Source organism: Gossypium hirsutum, chromosome D13 (assembly GCF_007990345.1).
Source record: "Gossypium hirsutum isolate 1008001.06 chromosome D13, Gossypium_hirsutum_v2.1, whole genome shotgun sequence".
In the NCBI taxonomy this organism is placed as follows: domain Eukaryota; kingdom Viridiplantae; phylum Streptophyta; class Magnoliopsida; order Malvales; family Malvaceae; genus Gossypium; species Gossypium hirsutum.
In genome coordinates, this window is record NC_053449.1 from 19,264,173 (window position 1) to 19,282,573 (window position 18,401).

The 18,401-nt window shown below is 33.5% G+C and overlaps 2 non-coding genes across 2 annotated transcripts; both read right to left on the reverse strand.

The window, feature by feature from the left end:
* Positions 1-2,410: 2,410 nt before the first annotated feature.
* On the reverse strand, positions 2,411-2,517 carry LOC121225864 (small nucleolar RNA R71). The gene has a single exon (XR_005923768.1). It is a non-coding gene; the product is annotated as a small nucleolar RNA R71 (small nucleolar RNA).
* An 11,841-nt stretch (positions 2,518-14,358) lies between these two features.
* Positions 14,359-14,467, reverse strand: LOC121225884 (small nucleolar RNA R71). The gene has a single exon (XR_005923787.1). It is a non-coding gene; the product is annotated as a small nucleolar RNA R71 (small nucleolar RNA).
* Positions 14,468-18,401: the final 3,934 nt, after the last annotated feature.

An 18,401-nucleotide genomic window follows, 5' to 3' on the forward strand; every position in this document is an offset into this window, starting at 1 on the left:
GCTTGCACAAAACTATGCTTTAAAAATCATATTTCCAATCCACATTTGAAAACAAAGGTTCATAGCTTTAAAACATATCTTTTTAGAAAACTTACCTTCTTAGAAAACATAATTCTTAAAAGAAAACATATCATTATAAATTGAACAACATGACAGTTAACATACTTCAAATAATTCCAGACCACTTATCAAAAAATGGAGAAACTTAAACAAGTTTAGCTTTGCCTTTATCCTTGCTAGTAGACGGCCTGACTGGTTTGCAGCAAACACACATTTTACTTTAAAAAAACAAAACATACAAAATTCATGCAATGCGAACTTGGACAATCATACCTAACAAGACTGATGGCAGAATAATCAGTGAATAATTTCACAGAATTAAGGGTCGTATTTATAGACCCAGGAGGCTTGATAATCTTAGGATACCCTACTTGAAATAAGAAAGATGTTACTTGTAACGCCTCAGAATTTGGGCCTAGAAGTACTAGGCCTTGAGCGTAGGAACTCATAAAAGTTTATGTGTGCTAGATAATATCATAAATTAAGTGTAGCTTTGGTGGCTAAGTATTTGGGCATATTTTAGAGTGCTTGAGAAGCTTGGATAATTCTTCATTTCATCCTTTAACACCATTCATCCATTCTCTCATTTCTCTCAAACTTTCATTCTTTTCCACCCATCCCATTTCCCTATTTAGCTAAGTAATTCCTAGAGAAAAAATTACTCTTGGCCAACCACCTTGAGGAGTAGTTTGTGGAGGAGCAACTATGAGAATTGTAGGAAGCCTGCACGATTAATGATCACACTATCAAAGAGTTATTTTTTCCTTTTTGCTCTTCCTTGATTATTCATTATGTTTGCAAATTGCTTTTTTATTTATTCATTAATGATGATAGCTTAATTTTGTTGAACTAGAATGATTACATTAATTTAATAAAGTTAATTTAAGTTGTGTTTATGATGTTCTATGCCTCAATCGTTCATGTTTTCAATTAAACTCAAGTATGTATTTCATTCATATGTGATTTGATGCATTAGAATTAGTTGAGTGATCCTAACCAGATGACGAGTAATGGACACAGTAATTGAAAAGTGCATGCTTAATTTAGATCGTAACCCGACTAAATTGAAGGTTCATAATAACTCGAAAGAGCTCTATTATCTTGCATAGTGTTTAGGTTTATGTGATTAAACTGTTTCAAACCTAACTCGTCCCTATTACTTCACATGAATTCTAAGAAACCCTTAGATGAATATGATCAGTAAAGTGCATGTTTTTCTAAGTAAAAGATTCCAAAAGGACATAATTTTGGTTTCAAGCTCATGAAAGATCAAGTTGCCTTGGATTATTATTCCGGAACATTGTAAGCATGATGAAAATGAACTAAGTTAAATAATGTAATTATTCTAGCCTATACATGTTATCATTGTTAAAATCTTGTGAATTTTACTGGTAAATCCATGTCGTCCATTTTTAACCATTCATTTCATTTTCATTTAGGTTAACTTGTATTAGGGATCACTTTTACATGTAGTCATTTATTTTTTTCAACACTAAAAATTATTGTGTTTTTCTTACCAAGTTGTTAATATTAATTTTACAAATTATTGATTAACATATACAATCCCCGTGGAGATGATAACTCTTATACTTACTTATTACTTGATAACGATTGTGTACACTTGCACAAACCACGCGCTACAAGTTTTTGGCGCTATTGCTGGGAACTATACCCTTAATCATTTTTGTGAAATTATTCTTTGTAATCTGGTTTTTATTTATTCTTTTAATTTCTAAATTTACAAATTAATTATTTAATTATTTTTCTTTATTTTTTTATTTTCTTTTAAGGTCTTGATGAGTATAGATCGAATCGTTGATTTACTCCCTATAGAGCCTAAAATCGAATGGGTATTTAGACAAAGAAGACGAGAAAGATTAGCCCAGAGATAAGCCACAGAAATTGACCTTGAGTATCAATACGATGTTCAAGGGAATTGAGCCGCTAATTCTTGAAATCCAATCATTATTGCTGATGATAGGGATCGACCCATAAGAAAGTATGTCGTGCCATTTTTTAATGAACTAAATCTTGGAATTAGGAGACCGGAGGTCGAGGCACCGTAGTTTAAATTAACGCTTGTGATGTTTTAGATGCTTCAAACAATAAGCAAATTTAGTGGAATGCCCACAGAAGATCCAAATCTTCACCATCGATTGCTTATGGAGGTGAGTGATTCCTTCAAGATAGTCGGTGCAACTGAAGACACTTAGGTTGAAGTTGTTTCCATACTTGTTCCGAGATTGAGTATGAGCATGGTTTAATTCGTTGCCATCAAATTCAATTTTTACTTGGCAATAATTAGTTGAAATATTTTTGGTAAAATATTTCCCACCTAACAAAAATGCTAAGTTGCGAAATAAGATCACCACTTTTTAGCAGATGGATGATGAGTCCCTATATGAGGCATGAGAAAGATTCAAAGAGCTACTACGTAAATGCCCTCCCCACGGGATTTCACATTGCATCCAGTTGGAAACATTTTACAATGGTCTCAATGCACACATAAGGTTGGCGGTAGATGCTTCTGCGAATGGTTTTCTCCTGTCGAAGTCTTATAATAAGGCTTACGAGATCATTAAGAGAATAGCCAAAAATAATTATCAATGGCCGACAAATCAAGCAGCTTTAGGAAGACGAGTAGTCGAAATGCATGAAGTAGACACCCTTACTTCACTCTTAGCTTAGGTATCGTTTATCTCTTCAATGTTGAAATAGTTTATTACTAATGATTTAAATCATGTTGCAGCTCAATCGCCAATCCACTACCAAGGAGGTGGACTGAACAACAATTACATGTAGCATAAAGCAAATCAACCTCTTGGTTTCAATCAACAAGTTCAAAAACCACCGCAAGTTAAAAATTTGGAGAATTTGTTGAAGGCATCCATTGCTAAAAATGATGCCTTGATTCTAGGCCAAGCAACAACATTGGAGAATCTAGAAAATCAAGTGGGACAATTAGGTAATGAGCTTAAAAGCAAACCCCAAGGTGATGTACCAAGCAACATAAAAAATCTTCCAACAGCCGAGTCTTTTAATAATCTTGAAAACTTATTAAAAGCATCCATGGCGAAGAATGATGCGACTTTGAGAAATTTGGAAAAGCAGATGGGGTAGTTAGCCAATGAACTTTGAAAAAGGCCACAAAGAGCTTTGCCCAGTGACACGGAGAACCTAAGAAAATTGGGCAAGGAGAATTGCAAAGTGGTCAATTTGCGAAGCATAAGGTCTTTTGAACCCAAAGAGGTTGAGGTTAAAGATGAACCTCCCAAGAAAGAAGAAAATCAACCAAAAATTAAAATTCTTGCACCAGAGAAGCCAAATTCTACAAATTCTGAAGAGGTAAAATTTAAACTAGTTAATTCTGATAAGCTAACCTCTTCGTTAGAAGCAGATGTATTACCTCGGAAGAGCTATCCAATCCAAGCCAAAGTTCCACAACCATCATATCCTCGAACACTCCAGTAACGTAAACAACAGGATACTCAATTTAAGAGAATATTGGGTGTGTTGAAACAACTACGTATCAATATTTCGCTAGTGAAAGCTTTGGAACAAATATCAAATTATGCGAAAGCTATGAAGGAATTTTTGAAACTGTAGCCCTAACTACAGAATATAGCCTATTTTTTAGAACAAGTTGCCTCCTAAGTTGAAGGATCTAGGAAGTTTCACCATACGTTGCAATATTGGAGAATCCTATTATGGTAAGGCTTTATGCGATCTGGAATCGAGTATCAACTTGATGCCTACGTCGGTGTTTAGATGATTAAGTATTGGTAAGGCTAAATTAACTACAGTTACATTCCAACCAGCGGATTGATCCTTGGCATACCTAGAAAGAAAGATCGAGGATGTCTTGGTACGTGTTGATCAATTCATATTTCCTGCCGACTTTATTATCTTAGATTTTGAAGTAGATAAAGGAGTACCAATCATCCTAGTAAGACTTTTCTTTGCAACAGGTAGGATGATAATCGACGTACAGAAAGGTAAACTCACCATGCGAGTTCAAGATGAGCAAGTGACCTTTAATGTAGTCAAGGTCTTAAGATCTCATGATGAGGTTAAAGATTGTTCTGCTGTCTCAGAGAAAGATTTGCTGGTTCCTACAAAATTAGAATATAATGATCCATTGGAAGGTATTTCATCTGAATCTCTACATCAAGATGGGGATGATACATGTTTGGAAGCTAACTTGAAAGAATTAAGTTTAAAATTTCAATTCGAGTCAGTAGAGCTATTATCATATGAGTACAAGCAACCTAACTCATCAAGAGAAGAGTCACTCGAGTTAGACTTAACGGTTCACTCGAGTTAAACTTAACGGTTTTGAAAAGGTCATCAAATACTAAAAATGAATCTATCAAGGGACATAAGAGTTTGATTCAATCTCGATTTTTTATCTAGGAAACTCGAGTATTAATGGTTAAAACCAAGGATCATAAATCTCATCTATGACAGTCAGTGTGTGGGATTTGTACCAAATAAAAAAGGTATAACGAAAAATGAGCTGATTTTATTAAGGATCATCACATGTAGGCAGATTTGTATTATATAGAAAGTTGAGCAAAGCAAAACAGAAAGACCATTTCTTGTTACTATTCTTTAATTAAATATTGAATATAATTGCTGGGCAACATTATCTCTTCTTTCTTGATGGGCACAATGGGTATGATAAATGGTTGTTTGGCATCGCCTTTGTCAGTGACAATCATCAATAACATTAAGGGATTTCTCTTCACTCTCTCTTTTGTTAATTTATTTTCAATTTTTTTCTCTCATGTGATTAAATGGCATGTTTAGACATTATTTTTCTTGAATTAGCACTTCAAATTAATTCTGTCTAAGGAGATTGGAACTTAAGCGAGACCATTTGTGACCCGTCCAACCTTTCCTGGGAATTTAATTTGATGTAAATTTTTGAGAAAAAATTTTCTAAGTAGCCCAAAAGAATATTTTTTATTTTCATTTTCATTTCCAATTTTTTATTTTATGTTCAATAAGAGGGTCAAGTTGGCCTAAGTTTTAATCATTTTATTTCTGTCAAGTTTTATTTTAGTGCAGGTAATAAAATTTATTTAGTTTTGGGCTCGAGCCCCAAGACAATGATGAGGAGAAAAATATCCAACATTCATTGCCCATTCGCTTTGCCATAGCATCACTTCCCCACGCTGCAGCAACCTCGAAAAAAAAGAGAATGACACAAATTATTAAAAAGTGGGAGGAATTTCTTTTATTTATTTTTCTTTAGTATTTATTTTTAAACATTTTATATTTTTAGTTAGTATTTTACTTTCACACCATAAGTAGGAAATTGCAAATATGAATAAATTAAGCTCAATGACCTTTCTCTAATAAAAAGCAAAGTAGTGTGGTAATGTGAATGAACATGTCTAGGATTGGATTGTTAAGAAAGACTTGGTACTTAAGCAGTCTTCATGACTCACCTCTCTTTTCTTGCAACTCTACCTGGTGTTCAGTTTTCATTCATTATTTTGTTTCTGTAATGAGGACATTGCTTCTTTTTAAAGGGTGTAAGGTAATATGTGCATGAATTTTAAAATTTTCTTAAGTATGATTCGATGTTTACACATAAGTATGCTAAAATAAAATGATGTTCAGAAAAAAAAAGTTTGTTCATAAGTTAGCTCAAATGCAAGTATGATTTTCAATTTTTTCTGAGTTTTTTTGATGTTATCTTGAGTTATGAATTGGTTGTATGTTCTTAGGTTTTATGTATTCTTTTACCATTAAAATTTAGTTTCCTTAGAAATAGATATGCATGAAGGTTTAAGTCCTTAGAATTTACTTAGTAACTTTCTTGAGGCGAAATCCTAGGAGGCATAAGAATCTAAACATGATATCGGAACATTTTCTTTGGATCATTTGAGTCTTTCAAGCCTACAATATGAATTTAACCCTTGAAACCTTACTTTGAGCCTTTAAGCCTATTTATTTGTTATTCATCTACATCATAAGCCATATTACCATCTTTTTAAGTTTTATCCTATTTTTGCACCTATCTTAACTATACTTGTCTTGGTGAGCAAAGATCGAGGGAAAATTCAAAAAGATGTATATGTTCTATGTATGTTTAAAAAAAGAGAGAAAAATCTCTGTTAAAATCTCTGTTAAAATCTCAAGAAAAAAGAGTAAAATAAATACAAGTATTGGGGAATATTGTTGAACATAAAGCTTCAAATTAATTTTGGGGGTGGTAAAACCCATTAGTAGGAAGGATGTACCTCGAAAGGATGTACCTAGAATGGATCTAAGACAAAAGTTAGGGTTAAGATTACTGAACCTAAAATTTCACTTCTTTTTATCCCTATATTAGTGGAGAGGAATTCCTAAGTTCAACATATGAGGAACATCAATTAAATCTTGTGATTGTTCTGTCTAATTGATAAGGAAACTTTTATTGAATGATGAATGTTATGTATGACCTTGAAAAGCATGCACTCTATGACTTTGCTAGAATTTTCCCTTGGTTAGTATAAAATTATGAAATAATGTTTGCATGTGAATGACCTATAAACAAAAAGAGTTTTGTGAGCATGACTTTGTTGATGTATGTTTATGTGCAAAAGTTGATTCTACTTATGGATTTTATTTAAACTTATCGCAAGATTGCTTTACCAAAATTTTTGCTTTGCATTACTCGGGGGTGTGTAAACTCTAAATTGTATAGGTTTTTTTAGTAGTTTATGACACCTTTTTACTTAAAAATAATATTAATTCCGAGTATTTAATAATTAATTGGATGAATTTTGTTCATATTAAGATAATGTGCATGATTTAATAAAGAATACAATTTTGTGTTACTTTGCATTAAATTTATGCATAATTTCATTATCTTATGATACATACTAATCTTGATTTATTTTTTATAGTTGGACTGAAGACTTAAGCATAGCTTATTTATTAAAGCTACATGGACATGAGCCAATTTCACTCTATATGGACAACAAAGGCAAGGAAAATTGGGTCTTGAAGAAATTAATTTGATCCAATTGAAGTTGGTGTAATTGATTAACAAGTCTAGCAAGCATTTGGGTCATCAACCCATCCAAATAAGGGAGAAAGAAGCCCAATTCAGCAACGACATTTGGGCAGCTCAAAATTAACTTTTGGGATATTTATTCGGAGGTCCTCACACTTGCAAAAAATTAAGAAATTAGCTTTCAAGAAATACCCTTGAAATAGTCCACCACCTTGCTTGATTCAAGCATTAACCAACAACCACTCCCTTTAACAATATATGGCTGACAAAGCATGAGAGCATATCATGGGATTCAAAATGCTATTTTTAGCAAACCTGCTAGCCATCCCTCTAGTATAAATAGACCCTCTCATTCCACTATTCAATCATCCCTCAATCATTCTTCATTTCATACTTTAAAACACACATTCATGCATCCTCTAATTTCTCTCTAACTTTCATTCTTTTCCACCCATCCCATTTCCTTATTTAGCTAAGCAATTCCTAAAGAAAAAACTTACTCTTGGTCAGCCACTTTGTGGAGTAGTTTGTGGAGGAGCAACTGTGAGAATTGGAGGAAGCCTCCAAGACTAGTGATCACACTATCAAAGAGCTTTTTTTCTTTATTTTTGCTCTTCCTTGATTATTCATTATGTTTGCAAATTGCTTTGTTGTTTTTTCATTAATAATGATAGCTTAATTTTATTTAACTAGAATGATTACATTAACTTAATAATGTTTATCTAAATTGTGTTTATGATGTTCTGTGCCTCAATTGTTCATGTTTTCAATTAAACTCAAGTATGTATTTCATTCATACGTGATTCGATGCATTAGAATTAGTTCAATGATCCTAACTTGAGGACGACTAAAGGACGCAATAATTGAAAACTGCATGCTTAGTTTAGATCTGAACTCGTCTAAATTGAAGGTTCATAATAACTCGAAAGAGCTCTATTGTCTTGCATATTTTTTAGGTTTATCTGATTAAATTGTTTCAAACCTAACCCGTCTCCATTACTTCACATGAATTCTAAGAAACCCTTAGTTAAATATGATCAATAAAATGTATGTTTTTCTAATTAAAAGATATTAAAAGATTCCAAAAGGACATAATTTTGGTTTCAAACTCATGAAAGATCGAGTTGCCTTGGATTATTATTCTGGAACATTGTAAGCATGATAAAGATGAACTAAGTTAAATAATGTAATTATTCTAGCCTATGCATGTTACCATTGTTAAAATCTTGTGAATTGTACTGCTAAATCCATTTGATCTATTTTTAACCATTCATTTCATTTACATTTAGGTTAACTTGCATTAGGGATCACTTTGCATCTAGTCATTTATTTTTTCAACACGAAAAATTATTGTGTTTTTCTTACCAAATTGTTAATATTAATTTTTCAAAATATTGATTAACATATACAATCCCTATGGAGACGATAACCCTTATACTTACTTATTCCTTGATAATGACTGTGTACACTTGCACAAACCACTCGTTACAATATTCATCTTCTTTTTATGTCATAAATTCGTAATCAAGTTAGGAAAATAGATTCCCACTTTAGCTTCTACCTCATACTTCTTCATTTCATGATTAATATAATCCTCTATGAAAATACGCTTGCACTGTAAAATGGAGAAAATAAGCACAACTCGAAAACAATAACTGTGTTAGTATTGAGTAAAGGGCTAATGCATGTGTAGATGAATCACATCCACATCTTAGCTATGGGGAACATAATTGCTTGTTTAAAAGAAAGTGGAAATTCAATGCCTCCATCACGTTTCCATACCGTAAGATCTGTGGTTAAAAATTTCAAAACAAAATCCATATCCATATTTGAAAAATGATAAATATCCATGTTTTAAATATCGTTCTTTTGATAAAAAGGGACATCATAATGTTCAAAAATAATTTCCAAGGAAATGTCTATCCACTCACGCCTTACGTATACCCGATCATCTTCTACAAATTTTAAATTGGCATAAGACTCTAGAACTAAGGGTATAAAATAGACACAGTTAATAAAACCGCTAATTGGTCCCACCAATGGTGACGAACTAAATTCCAAATTTCTTCGCAATCTGAGGTGGCAAGTCAAAATCATGTTCATAGATGAACTACCGACCTTGTATTGATTGAAAATAGTTTTCCACCTATTTGGACAGAAATTTTTCCTCGTTATATCTCGTTGACTGGATAGGGTGGGTTCGACCTTGAAATCGTTTAGGGGATCTTGGTGGCATTTTGAAAATTCTTTTCTTACAACAAGCAATTAAATTTAAAATAATCTCAACTACTCAACTAACCAATAATTAAATAACTGTAATATTCGAGAATTAAAATGAATGATAATAAAAAGTAATTAAAAAGACTATTCAGAGCGAGGAAGATTAAACTGAGTTGTTTCGTTGTTAGTTAACGTGATTGAGGCAACATTTCACGATCGATCCCAAGTAATGAAGGATTCAAACTTGCAACAATATAAGTAAACAAAAATAATAATAAAGCGAAGAGGCCAAATATTTGAAATAAGTTTGAAAGGATTTGAAAAGGAAGATTAAGAAAAAATAAAGAGGAGAAAGAGTTTTCAGGGATTTAGAATGAAAAATTTGGGGAAAAATGAGAAGACTGGGGGGTTTTAGGGTGTTTGGAGGCTGAAAAAGCATCCAAAACACGCGGGTCGTGACACTTGAAATCGGGCATCGCGTGACCCAACTTAAGCATCGCTATATCCCCTATTTTGGCCCCTTGATCTTCAAGTCTATCTTTGGTGTTGCGATATCCGAGGGTGGGTATCGCGATACCACTGGGTAAAATAAAAAAATTACTTTTCAATTTCCAAGGGTATCGCGATATCAAGAGTTCGATACCACAATACCCTAAAGATTTTTGGTCCCTTTCAAAACTGCCCAGGAAGTCGTGATATCCCTCATTGGGGATCGCGTTTTCACTAAACTAACCCCTGAAAACACAACAAAATCATCAATTTTCCTTTCAATCCTCAAAAATCCAACCTATCAAGTCTAAAATTAAACTAACACAAATTAAAATTCTAATCTAAATGTAGAAACAAAGGGAGTCCATGCTAAAAAAAATCTAATTATTTACAAATCCTTGTTCATTCGCCACAAGCAATGAATTAAAAATCATACTTTAGGCGGTCAGTAACACCACCGAAATGGTATTTCATCGACATCCTCGACACTCGAACACGTTTTTTGTTCAGCACGCGATAGGAGCCTCTTGAAAGTCGTATTTTCTTTCTTATCCTCATTCTTTTCTAGATTCTCTTGCATGGTCCACGAACACCTGAAAAATCACACGATTCCATGAAATTTACAAATTCGTTAGCATGATAATCTTTCGTCTCAATGACTTCGTACTTATACTCTTGTGATGGTAACTCCTCCTCTGACGTAGACTCAGGCTTGACACATTTGAAAACTTTAGTTTCTCCCTCGATATCCATAGTCAATTCTCCCGATCCTATGTCTATGGTGGCCCTAGATACGGCTAAGAAAGGTCTCCCTCAGAGTATCAAAATTTCTAGATCCTCCTTGAAGTCAAGCACGATAAAGTCAACTGGAAAAATGAATTGTCTAACCCTCAATAACATATCTTCAAGGATTCCCTTGAGGCATACTAAAGATTAGTTGGCTATTTACAGGGTGAATTCTATTTCCTTAAGCTCTCCAAAGCCTAACCTCCTATAAATTGACTATGGCATGAGGTTGATACTGGCTCCTAATTCACACAATGCCTTCCCAAAACTCATTCCTCTCATCTCAATGGAGATGGTCAAGCTACCGGGATCTTTTAGTTTGGGAGAACTCTCCTAGACACTACCGCGCTACATTCTTCATTAAGTACAATTTGCACTATTCTCCCTATTCTCCTCCGACGAGACATTACTTCCCTAAGGAACTTAGCATATTTGAGCATGTTCTCAAGAAGTTCTAACAAAAGGAGATTCACATTCAAGGCTTTAATCACAAAAGGGTATGGGTTTTGGGCTAGGTGGTGGTGGTGGAAAGTGTCTATTCATTCTCCAACACTAGGAGTGTGGGTGCTTTATACATCTAAATTATATAGTTTTTTAGCACCTTTTTACCTACAATCTATGCAAATTTCGAGTATATGGACAACTAATTGAGTCATTTTAGTTCATGTTAAGACATTGGGCATAATTTTAGTAAAGTGTGTAATTTTATGAAATTGAGTATTAATTTTACATAATTTTACTATTTTATGTTACATGTTAATTTTTGCTCAATTTGTTGTAGTTGGACCATTGAGTTGATAAATCTAGGAGCCAATAAAAACACACATGGACATGAGCTAAAATCCACTTCATGTGGACGAAAAAGACAACAAAGTTGACCTAGAAAAGATTGATTAAACTCGGTTGAAATTTGGTTGTTGAGAAGGGCTAGTCTGCTAGCTAGTTGCATTATTAAATTGTCCAACAAGGGGGAGAAGAGCCCAAATCAGCTAAGGCATGAAAATCAGCCCAAATTAGCTTTGGGATATTTGAATTGAACATCCTTACACGTGTGAAAAATATTAGAAATCAACCCCAACTAAACCTTTGAAAACCATTGAACCCTTTGCATGATTCATGCATAAAATCAAGCATGAATCAAGCATCCACTCACCCTCTCTCAACAATTTATGGCCGACCAAGCAAGGGAGAAATCCAAGGGATCTCTATGCTATTTTTAGAAATCCAAGGGATCTCCATGCTTAATTTAGATCCTAATCTAATTAAATTAAAGGTTTGTAATAACTCGAGAAAGCTCTATTATCTTGCATAACTTTAGGGTTTTGTGATTAAATTGTTTCAAACCTAATTCGTCCCTGTTACGTCACATAATTTTTAAGGAATCCTTAGTTAAATATGAACATAAAAATAGACATGTTATTTTTTCTAAGTATAAGATTTCAAAAGAACTTATATTAGAATCCAAGTTAATGAATAATCGAGTTGCCATGGAATTCTTTTTCGAAACATTGTTAAACATGATGAAGAGTGAATTGAGTCAAGTGTTGTAATTATTCTAGCTTATTTTTGTTATTATTGTTAAACTTGTGAAATTGTTGCTAAACCATTCATTTCATTTTTCAACTCATTTGCATTTAGGTTAATTTGCATTTAGTTAATTAATTTAATTTAACATATCACTCCAAATTATTGTGTTTCTTTACCAACTTATGAATAGTAATATTAAAATTATCGATTTAAATATAGTCCTTGTGGATACGATAACTATTTTACTTACTTATTACTTAATAATGACTATGTACACTTGCACATTCCGTCATGAACCAAGTTTTAGGCGTCGTTGCTGGGGACTGTTAATTTAATCATTATTTGTGAAATTATTTCTTGCAATTTGGTTTTATTATTTTTATGTAATTATTTTTTATTTTTTGTGACTTTATTTTCAAGTGTTTATGAGCATAGATCAAATCATCGATTTACTCCATGTAGACCCTGAAATTGAGTGAACATTTAGACAAAGAAGACGAGAAAGACTAGCCCAGAGACAAGCCAAAGAAATGTACATTGAAAAATGGAGCCATTAATACTCGTATTCTATTCCTTATTGCTGATGATAGGGATCAAGCTATAAGGCAGTATGTTGTGCCACTTTTTAATGAGCTAAATTCGGGAATTAGGATACTAGAGATTGAGGCACCACAATTCAAATTGAAGCATGTGATGTTTCAGATGCTTCAAAAAGTGAGCCAGTTTAATGGACTGCCCACAAAAGATCCACACCTTCACCTTTGATTGTTCATGAAGGTTAGCAATTCCTTCAAAATAACCAATGTAACTGAAGATGCATTGAGGTTGAAGTTTTTTCCATACTCGTTTTGTGATAGAGCACGGACATGGCTTAATTCATTACCACTGACTGCCTCTGAATGTACTAACATCCAAAGTGTGAATACTACAATAAAATATAGAATTACAAGGTGGTATCCACAAGTATACGAGTCTAGTTGTAATTTAAGTTTACAGTAGAGTGGGTAAGTACTCTAAGGATCATACCCAAGGGAGGCGAGTGCTAGATCAATTCTAACCTAAACACTAAAGAATATAATTAATACTTTTAAATTTAGTTATAGTACGAATAATATAAAATAAAAAATTTTGGGGGTTTTTTTTATAATAAAAATAAAACAACATAAAAAGATAAAATTCAAGAGATTAAAATGGAAGAATAAATCAAATCTGATTATGGCTGATTAGCTCCCTTTAGTAATTTCCATCAATTGTCACTTTGAGTTCCTCGTCAATCAACTAGCCGCTACCTTAGTTGGATCTTCCGATCTTTCACTAACATAATGAGTCAGCAAGAACTACTTATCTTTCGACCTCACAGTCTAGACTAGTTTGAGGTTAAGGTGTTCACAAATGGTTAATAACAATTTTGTGTTAATTCCCACCTTGATGACTTATCGGGGTTGTCAAGCCTAGGGTTTCTTTCATGTTGTTCCTGTCCCAAACAGCTGATCCATTGAGTAACCCTACAAAATAGTTAATAGATCATACCTCCACTCGCTAATCCCCCATAGAAGGATTAGTTCCTCATGGCGTTCATAAACAATATATAGTTGAGGTAAAGAGAAAGCATACTAATTAAATCGATGAGCTAGAGTAAATGAAAGAGCCTGATTGTATTGGTATTAAGCGCAAATCCACAAAGTTGAATGATTTCACAATCTAAATCTCTTGAAAGAAAATAACAAAAAAAATAAACAAAAACTAGAACCCTAAAAAAATGAAGCTAAATCTTAAAAAAAACTAGGTTAATGAAAAATGTGTCCATAACAAGTGGCGAATAAGCCTATTTATAGTCTTCAGGTGGTCATTGTCCTTAACCCTAGGTTAGCTAACGTTCCCGAGCTTAAAAGTTTGATTTTACAGACCAAAACCTTAGGCCAATCTGTGTCGCAACATCGAAGGCAGACTTGGGTTTTCTTTATTTTATTCACTATGTTGCTACATCAGTCCTCCCATGTTGCGACATAGTGTCCAATATCATCCTAAAATGCCTTCTGATGATCTCCTGCACACTCACAAAGTACGTTAGCTCTCTCTTAGACCTCATTTGGCCCTTAGGGTCAATAAAAGACTCAATTTACACATTTTATTGAACGTAAGTAAAACTAAAGAAACTTAACTAAAACATAATGAAAACTAGTTTAATTTGCTACACCAAATTTTTGCAGATCAACCACCAAGCTCAATTTCTATTTGGCAAGTATTTCCCACCTAGTAAAAATGCTAAATTGCGGAATGAGGTCACCACTTTTCAGCAAATGGATGACGAATCCCTATACAAGGCATGGGAAAGATTCAAAGAGGTACTACACAAATGCCCTCACCACAAGATTTCGTATTGCATTCAGCTGAAGATGTTTTATAATGGTCTCAATGCACACACTAGGATGGTGGTAGATGGTGCTATCCTTTCTAAGTTTTATAATCAGGCTTATGAAATCATCGAGAGACTAGCCAATAACAACTACTAGTGGTCGACAAATCGAGCAGCTTCAAAAATACGAGTAGTCAAAGTGCATGACTTCACTCTCAACTCAGGTATCTTCTATCTCCTCAATGTTGAAATAGTTTACTACTGGTTGTTTTAATGGTGTTGCAACTCAACCACCATGTCAATTCGACAACGTTTCCTATGTTTATTGTGAGGATGGTCATTCGTTTGAGAATTGTCCATCAAATCCTGGGTTTGTTTACTATGTAGGAAATCAAAACCATAATAGAAGCGGACAATGACCATAGTCCAAATTCTATAATCCTTCATGGTTTAACCATCCAAAATTTTCTTGAATTAACCACCACAAGTTGAATCATCTAATAGTTTGGAGAATTTATTGAAGGCGTACATGGCGAAGAATGACACCTTAATCCAAAGCCAAGCAGCAACACTGAAAAATTTGGAAAACCAAATGGGTCAGTTAGCTATGGATGTAACAACTCGTTTTTAGTGTTGTCAAAAATAGTGGTTTCGAAACCCCGATTCTGATATGCGAGTTAGTATTTTAACATTTATTTAATATTTATGAGCCTTGATTAGATTCGTATTAAATTTAGTTTAGAAATTTTAATATTTAAATAGCTTTGAAAAAGTATATCAATGGACTTAGATGGTAATTACGTCATATACATTAATAGTGGACAATTATGGGTATGATTTTGTTATTTTATAAGTTAAAAACCTAAGGGTAAAGTGGTAAATAGATAAGAAAATAACATAAACAAAAAAATGAAATGGTGTTATCTTCCTTTTTTGTTTTCCTTTCATCGAGTTTTGGAGCAAAGAACACCAATTTTGAAGGTGAACATTCAGCCAAGTTGAATATCTCATGCATGGTATGTGTTTGATGTTTGTTTTTAGCTATTTTTATGTTTTTGAGCTCATATTAGCCTAATCTAGCTAGCTTTGGGGTCAATTTGTAAATTTGTTAAAAGTATAGGGACTTGCCATGAATGAGTTTGTAGTGTTTGTGAATTTAATTGATAGATTATTAAGCTTGATTGTTAAATAGCCATATTTTGTTAAGTGATTTTTTATTATTTTAAGGTTTAATGGTCTATTTGAGAAAATAGTTAAATTCAATGATAATAATGTGAAATGGTATAAATTATGGGTTGTTATGAACCCCTAGGAAATTCGTAATGTTTTTCTTTAAAAATGATGAAATTGCAAGTTTTGGATTTAGGGACTAAATTGCATAAAAGTTAAAATATTAGAGGTAATTTTGTAAATTCTCATTAAAATCGGTTATAAGCTTGAACTAATTTTTTTTAAAACTATTAGAATGATTTAAATGAAATTATTATTATTTAGATCAAGAAACGAATCAACCAAACTTGAATCGAGGAAAAGCTAAGGTGTCGTATTAGTCATTGGCCTTACTTTTACAACCGTGTTAGTCAAGGTAAGTTCGTTCAATGTTTAAACATGTCAATTTGTATTTTGGATGAATAATTGAGTAAGGTTATGTTTTGTATATCTTTAATTGATTATAAGTTGTTAATTAGTATTTTTGGAGTAAATCGTAATGTTAGTATAATTGATGGTTACATGTGAACTTTTTGGATTTATATATGAAATGGTGTAATGGAAAGAAGTTAAGGAATTGACAAGGAGTATGTCTTGTTTGAACCTCGTGAATACTTAGGATACAAATGACATGTTATTAGGGATTATACGGTTTCGGGTGTTGGTCTTGGATGTTTTATCGATGGATGAGGTACTGCATTTGTTGCGGATTCTCTACAGCTCCTACGAGCAGCATCGTTTAGCTTAACATCTCGACCCACAGCTCGTATGAGCAAGCCTATTTCACAGCTCGTGTGAACATTACAAATATGGTTACAATTACATGTACAAGCACACTTTGTGTGAGCATTCTCAAGTATCCGATGCTATTCTATTGGTTCAACGGGTGATTAAATTTTAAATTGAATAGGTAAGTATATACAATGGACTATGTCATGGAAATATGAAATGGAATATGTGAGATGTGCATTTGAAATTGATAAGAGAGTTAATTGAAAATGTGAGGAATGGTTTATACATTGAGATCATTATCATGATATGTTATATGTTTCAATGGTTAGTATGTTCTTATAGACCTAGTAACTTTGTGTAGTAGTTAGAATAGGAAAGAAATGTATACATATGGTAGTGAACACACGGGCTGGGACACGGCTGTATGTCCATACTTTGAATTCTCACACGGTCTGGGCTATGTCACACCGCCATGTGACCCCTATGTTCCAATTTTTTCAAACTTTTCTGTTTTGTTTCAAAATGACCCTTAAATGTTTCCAAACTATTTTTGGGGCCCCGTAGGATCGATTTATGGCCCGTGAGTGTATTTTTACTATACCTAAATTGAGTTATTTAATGTTATCAATTAATTTGCATGATTGTTTATATTGTAAGTTAAATGTTCCGACTTGTACTGTAATGGTCAGTAACCCTAATCTGACGGCGAAGATAGATTAGGGGTGTTACAACGAAGCTTCATAATGGACCGCAAGGAGCCTTGCCAAGTGACACAAAACCCAAGGAATTTGGGTATGGAACATTAAAAAGTAGTTGCTTTACAAAGTGGAAAGACTTTGAAACCCAACGTAGTTGAGGTTGAAGATGAACTTGCCAAGGAAAAGGAAGATCAACCAACATTTGAAATTCCTACACCAAAAGAGCCAGATTCGACAAAGTCTGAAGGGGTAAAATCTCAACTAGTGAATTTTGATAAGTTATCACCTTCTTCAGATGCATATACAATACCTCAGAAAAGTTGTTCGATCCAAGTTAAGGTTCCAGCACCTCTGTATCCATAAAGACTCAAGCAACAAAAACAGGAGGTACAATTCCAGAAGTTTTTGGATGTTCTAAAGCAGTTTCACATCAATATCCCATTGGTAGAAGCCTTAGAACAAATTTCTAACTATGTCAAGTTCATGAAGGACATTCTGTCTAAGAAGAAAAGACTTAGCGAGTTCGAGACTGTAGCACTAACAAAGGAGTGTAGTGCATTCCTACAGAATAAGCTACCTCCAAAAATGAAGGACCCTGGAAGCTTTACTATTCCCTATAATATTGGAGAATCTTACTATGGTAAAGCTTTATGCAATTTAGGAGTGAGCATCAACTTGATGCAAAACTCAATTTTTAAGATGTTGGGCATAGGTGAAGACCCGTGACTATGACATTCCAACTGGCGGATCGATATTTGACATACCTAGAAGGAAAGATCGAGGATGTTCTGGTACATGTAGATAAGTTTATTTTTTCTATTGATTTTATTGTCTTAGATTTTGAAGCAAATAAGGAAGTACCAATCATCCTGAGGATACCTTTCCTAGCAACAAGAAGAACACTAATAGACATGTAGAAATGTGAACTCACAATGAGAGCTCAAGATGGTCAGGTAACATTTAATGTTCTTAAAGCCATGAAATTTCCTAATCCGGTGGAGGAATGTTCAATGATAGAGGAATTAGATGCCTTAGTTTTTACAAAAGTGGAAAGCAATTATGTAAAAGACCCATTGGAAAACACCATAGGGTCTGAGCCATGAACAAGGCAAGGAAAATATGGATTTGATGGAAGCCAATCCGATGGACTGTGTTCAACTAGCACAATTTGAACCATCGGAGTTGGAAGCTTAAGAATACACACAACCGAAGTTGTCAATCGAGGAATCACCCAAACTCGAACTTACGGTACTTCCCTCTTATTTGAAATAAACTTATTTAGGTAACTGTTCTACTTTGCCTATGATTATTTCAA